Source organism: Paramisgurnus dabryanus, chromosome 5, assembly GCF_030506205.2.
Source record: "Paramisgurnus dabryanus chromosome 5, PD_genome_1.1, whole genome shotgun sequence".
NCBI classification, from domain to species: domain Eukaryota; kingdom Metazoa; phylum Chordata; class Actinopteri; order Cypriniformes; family Cobitidae; genus Paramisgurnus; species Paramisgurnus dabryanus.
Genome location: NC_133341.1, coordinates 27,083,605 through 27,089,289, shown reverse-complemented (window position 1 = coordinate 27,089,289; position 5,685 = coordinate 27,083,605). Strand labels below are relative to the sequence as shown.

The window sequence follows — 5,685 nt, the reverse complement described above, 5'->3', positions numbered from 1 at the left end:
TTGGAGAAGAGAGAGATAGAGAGAGAGAGATCAAGGAAGAATAACAGGAGGGTTGCTTCAGTTCAGATTTCATTCCTTTTCCAAGTGACAGTTTTGTCGGAATGAATCATTCACCCAAAGCGCCGATGACACATTTTGCCATTGTGCTTCTTAGAAGCTGGTGAGTCACATAAATGCTATTTACTGAACAACCTTCCTGTTTAGTAAAATCTCATCAATCACACAGCAAAAACTTGTAAGTCTGCATCAATCTTACTTCATGATTTAAACACAAAACTGTAATTAAACACAAAATCATTACAGAAATCTTACCAGAAATCACATTAAACCAATGAATGCTCCGTTACCACAATACTGTAAGTCTGATGAAGACTAGTGAAGACTAGTTGGTATTATGTACAGTGAATAATTCTTGCACTGTAAAAAACTGACTTAAAATATTTTGTTGAATCAACTCAGATTTACAAGTAATTTTAAGTTACTATTATTTATCTTGACTAGAGATGAGTTGTTATAACTTATAAAATATAGTTGAAAGAAGTCAACTTCATTTTATAAGTTGTAGCAACTCGTCTCTCGTCAAGAATTTTGTACAGTCTAGGAAGGTTTATCTTTTTAAAGTTTCAATTTCTGTATAGGCACACTGTTAAAAATTTCTGTAGAAATTATGGTGTTACTGGCAGCATAGCATTCTGTACTGCAAAAAATGACTTTCTTACTTAGTATTTTTGTCCTGTTTTAAGTAGAAATATTTAAAAATTCGGTAACACTTTATTTTACGACCCGCAAAGTACCGCGTAATTAAACCGAATTTACAGCGTACCTATTTGTAACAACAGAGTACCTCTACAGTACGTACTTGTAGTTATAAGGGAATAATATTTTAAGTTTGGGGTAATAAGGGGGTAAGAATATATGGAAAATTATTCTCTAAGTATTTCATAACTACAGGGTACATATTGTAATATTACGTGGTATGTATGACTTACGTCTATGGGTAATATGGTCTATGTGAAATATGTTTTTTTTTTTCATATTTGCTACTTACCTGATGAAGTGTTTTGTATAGCCTACAGTTGATGTCTACAAGCCACGTCGGCAAATAAAATATAACACACAACAAAAATAATAGCAACTTGTACCTCTTTGATCTGTATATGTATACAGGAGTTACCAGGTAACTCTTATATTTGCGGGCTGTAAATTGAAGTGGGGCTTATTCCCCGATTGTTCGGTGTATGTACCAGGTAACTCACATATTTGCGGGCTGTAAATTAAAGTGGGGCTTATTCCCCGATTGTTCTGTGTATGTACCAGGTAACTCTCATATTTGCGGGCTGTAAACTAAAGTGGTGCTTTGTTCACCTCTTGTTATAGGGTAAATACCATAAACATACAGAATATTGTTATTTTTTTTTTAAAACAACTTATTTCAAAACATCTTTAAAACACTATAATTAAGCCAACACTTAATGTTTATTATCACATAACTTTTATTTAAAATAAAAAGTCATGACAATTTTTCATTGTTTTTGCGGCTTGGCTTCCTCTGTTGGTGTTCTTGTCCACTCGGATGATGAGTTGATGTCGTCTCACAAATGCTGTTCTGCATTACATATAAAAAACATAAATGAAAGCCTTCAGTAAATGTTTCTTCACTGTGCCTTGACAGAAACAGAGTTTTCTAAGCCAGTTACGTTTATAAATTTTAGGCTTACTTATGTGCTAGCTAACCGGCTACCGTTAGCTAGCAACTTTCTTGAAAAACATTGTTTGAAATGCGTGAGTCATGTATTAACAAAACCAGTCACCTTATCCAGCATGCGGAACCTGCTCACATCACTCGCAGCTGTACTCCACAGTGTAGAACGTTTTTAAAACCTCTTAAAGAAATTTCACCTCAGGATCGCGTTCCAGCAAACCTCCTGCAGACGGCCGCGCGCTCTACACCTGCGCACTAACCTACGCATGTAGTCGTCTTTTGCTTTAGCGGGAGCAGATATCTGCTGTTGTTTCATTCTGGTTTGCCATTTCATAAATTATATTTGGCTAAAATACTTGTGTTTACAGTAAATAAATTGCAAAGCACCACTTCAAATATGTCCGCAAATGTAGGAGTTTCCTGGTAAATAGGGAATAAGTTGCTATTTGTATTGTACTTACCTTAAAAAAAAGATAACCACATTAAATCAGCTGGACTTTTGTTATTAAAAGCAAGTAATATAGGCTACTAAAATAAAAGTGATATGCTGTTATATTTATTTGCCGATGTGGCTCGTAGACATTGACTGTATACAACATTCAGTAGTCAATATGAAAAATTCACAATAAAAAATAAATAAAACATAATTTCCCCATAGACTTGACTAAGTCATACATACCACGTAATATTACAATAGGTACCCTGTTGTTATAAAATACTTAGAGTATAAATAATTTATAATTCTTCATATTCTTACCCCCTTATTACCCCAAACTTAAAATATTATTCCCTTATACCTACAGGTTACCTACCCTGTTGTTAAAAATAGGTACGCTGTAAATTCGGTTTAATTACGCGGTACTTTGCGGGTCGTAAAATAAAGTGTTACCAAAAATTCTTAAATTAAGATGTTTTTTCTTGATAAGCAAAATGACCTTAGAAAATTAGTCCAGTTTATAGACAAAAAAATATACAATTTAAGTGAATTTGTGCTTAAAACAAGCAAAAATGTTTGCCAATGGGGTAAGAAAAAAAAATCTAAAAATAAGTTTTCTTTTTTCTTAAAAACTTGATTTAAGCAAGATTTTCTCACCATATTGGCAGATAATTTTGCTTGTTTTAAGCACAAATTTACTTAAATTGTATATTTTTTGTCTAAAAACTAGACTTATTTTCTTAGGTCATTTTGCTCATCAAGATAATACATCTTGTTTTAAGACTTTTTAAATATTTCTACTGAAAACAACACAAACATACTAAGTAAGAAAGTCATTTTTTGCACTGTGGGAACCAAAATCTGAATGGAAAATATAGAAAAGGTGGATGAGGATTTCTGGTTCTGGTTATTTTATAGTTTTATTCTGTAAAGACAAAGACTGATTATTTAACTTTAAACAAACTGTTGCCAGTGAATAATAAAAATTTAAATCTACAATAAGTTACTGGCAAACTACAGCAATTTTATACAATGCACACAATCAATCTTAAAGAGTAACTAAACCCCAAACCAACTTTTTTTAGTTAATGATCTGTAAGGATTATGTTTTATTAGTGCTGTTTATTGATTTTAGTAATTTTTTTGACATTTGGATATAAAGTGTTTCAATACTGCAATATATGGTGTAAAAACGTCTGAGTGCTGCCCTCTTCAGGTTGAACGGTGGCTACTGCAGTTGAATTTTCCCATTGGATGTTGGGTCCAAAAAATGACTCGTGATGTAAGCAGGTTCAAGATCACCACGCCCTTGTTACGATCTTACCACACACTTGGTACAAGCTTAGTTCGTCCCCTCTATCTTCGTAGGGATCTGCCCACTTTTCTTGCATTTTTCAAATATTGCCAGTGGGTGGAGTCAGCCTCTGACCAGGGGTTTAGTTACGCTTTAAGGAACAGTATGTAGGATTGTGGCCAAAACTGGTATTGCAATCACACAACTGGTGGCCAATACACAAAATGACAACATAAACATCAGTTAAGGGCTGCAACTGTTGTCAGTGATATAAGTATTTGAAATTAAAATGATTTCTTAATGTCTAGTGACATATCAGGGCCATTTTATGATTAATTGATATACATTTCTTATATACTGTTCCTTTAAACACATTTTTTTTAACCTTTTGTGACAATTTAGTGTAGTAGTGTGTTGCCCAAATTTACCGGATGTACCTTTCAACAGTCTGTAACATGCTTTTCTCAAAAGTGAAATTTCAAAATGTATCATTTATTAATTGTATAAAACTACAATATACATAACACGCAACAAAGAAATCTAATATATTATATTAGTGTAAAATTCCCTTACAGTCATACTATAGTTGACCATTACTCAAATGTAAGACATTTACATGAGCTTTTACATAAATAGGATAATATTGGAATTTTAGTGTGGAGCATACAATTCACAAAATGTACAAACTACTGACGAATTTCTACATTTCTGTAACTGGTCTTTAAAAGTGTTAGAGTTCCTTATATATAGCGAAACTAGGCCCGCTCTCTATTATATATATATATATATATATATATATATATATATATATATATATATATATATATATATATATATATATATATATATATAGCAAATCTTATACAAATGTTATACTTTTTAGTATGAAAATAAATGTAAAAACTCTCAATAAAATGTGTTCCTATAGCTCAATTGGTAGAGCACTACATTAGCAATGCAAATGTCATGGGTTTAATCCCAGGGAACACTACTGATAAAATGTATAGATTAACTGCACTGTAAGTTGCTTTGAATAAAATGTACTCTTAATGCCTTTAGCTACCTTATGAATTATACAATTCATTTATAAAAAACCATATTGAGCTCAGGGCTGTGTGTCATTATGTGTGGTAAATGCATTAGTCAGCGCTGGGGTCTTCTGTCAGAATCTTTCCTTAGGCCATCAGGTCATCCTATAGGTTCAAGCCTTCTATATAATACTGATCTTTTAAATGTCAAACTCACTGAAGCTTAAGAGATAATTAAACTTCTCTGAAATAGATGGTGCTATCTGGATAAAATAGAATGGGACAGAATACATTATACTAAGTCTGCATTAATAATCCCAAACAAGTCTGTACCCTGTGTTTCTTTCATTTACACTCTCTCCTACTACCTGGTAACCATGCAATCTTGTCTCTTTGAAAACAATTCATTGATAATCAGTTGAGCTCTAGCTTTGACATGCATGCGGGATTTTATCTGTTGATTTCACGAGCAGATGACTCCACTAACATTCTGCACGTGTTTGCTCAAGTTTGATTACAGTGGATACAATTTGCCAAAAAGATTGAATGCGAGCAGTCTGGCTGCATGAGGGCGCATAAAACTATTGAATTATTTATGCCCGAGACAAAACAAATGTGTCAAATGTCATATTACACTGAATAATTTCCCATTGGCTAAAAAGAACCATTTAAGATGACCATAGCTCTTGGGAGAAAATGCTATTGTAGCAGGTTAGAAGAACACACATTTGAGAATGCATATTGATTGTTATTATTATGTGACATTGTTATGAAACAAAATTAGATTTCGTGTTTTAGGAAGTTATTGAGTTGCTGTGTGTTGCACTACAAATACAAGGGTAACATAATACAGCCTTTGTTAGAGGTTTGAGTACACGTAAAGTATTGACTTTGTTGTGTATGCCAATACAGAGCTGCACCTTAATTTATTATAAATGTAGTTATTGGTTGCTTAAGGTAGACTAACCCTTGTTAAAGCTATTACTAGTCTCACGAGATCAACGTCCTTTCTCTCTTAGTATTTATAATTTCGCAAATAACAAACGTGCTTTCTAACTTGACGTCTGGACGCTGACCGCGTCCCCGTGGTAACAACCCTCAATTATCCATGATTGGCCGACCCGTGGGAATATTTAAATTACCCCTTTGCTCTGATTGGCTGGTGGGCGGTCTGTGGAGCCGTGAGAGTCCGCACCGTTCCGGGTTATTGTCAGTCTCGGCAGCC

At 33.5% G+C, this 5,685-nt stretch overlaps 1 long non-coding RNA gene across 1 annotated transcript; it reads right to left on the bottom strand.

The window, feature by feature from the left end:
* Nucleotides 1-1,473: 1,473 nt before the first annotated feature.
* On the bottom strand, nt 1,474-1,944 carry LOC135732137 (uncharacterized). The gene is made up of 2 exons (XR_010526711.2): nt 1,812-1,944; nt 1,474-1,606 (listed from the first exon to the last, which is right to left on the bottom strand). It is a non-coding gene; the product is annotated as an uncharacterized lncRNA (long non-coding RNA).
* Between the last annotated feature and the right edge of the window lie 3,741 nt (nt 1,945-5,685).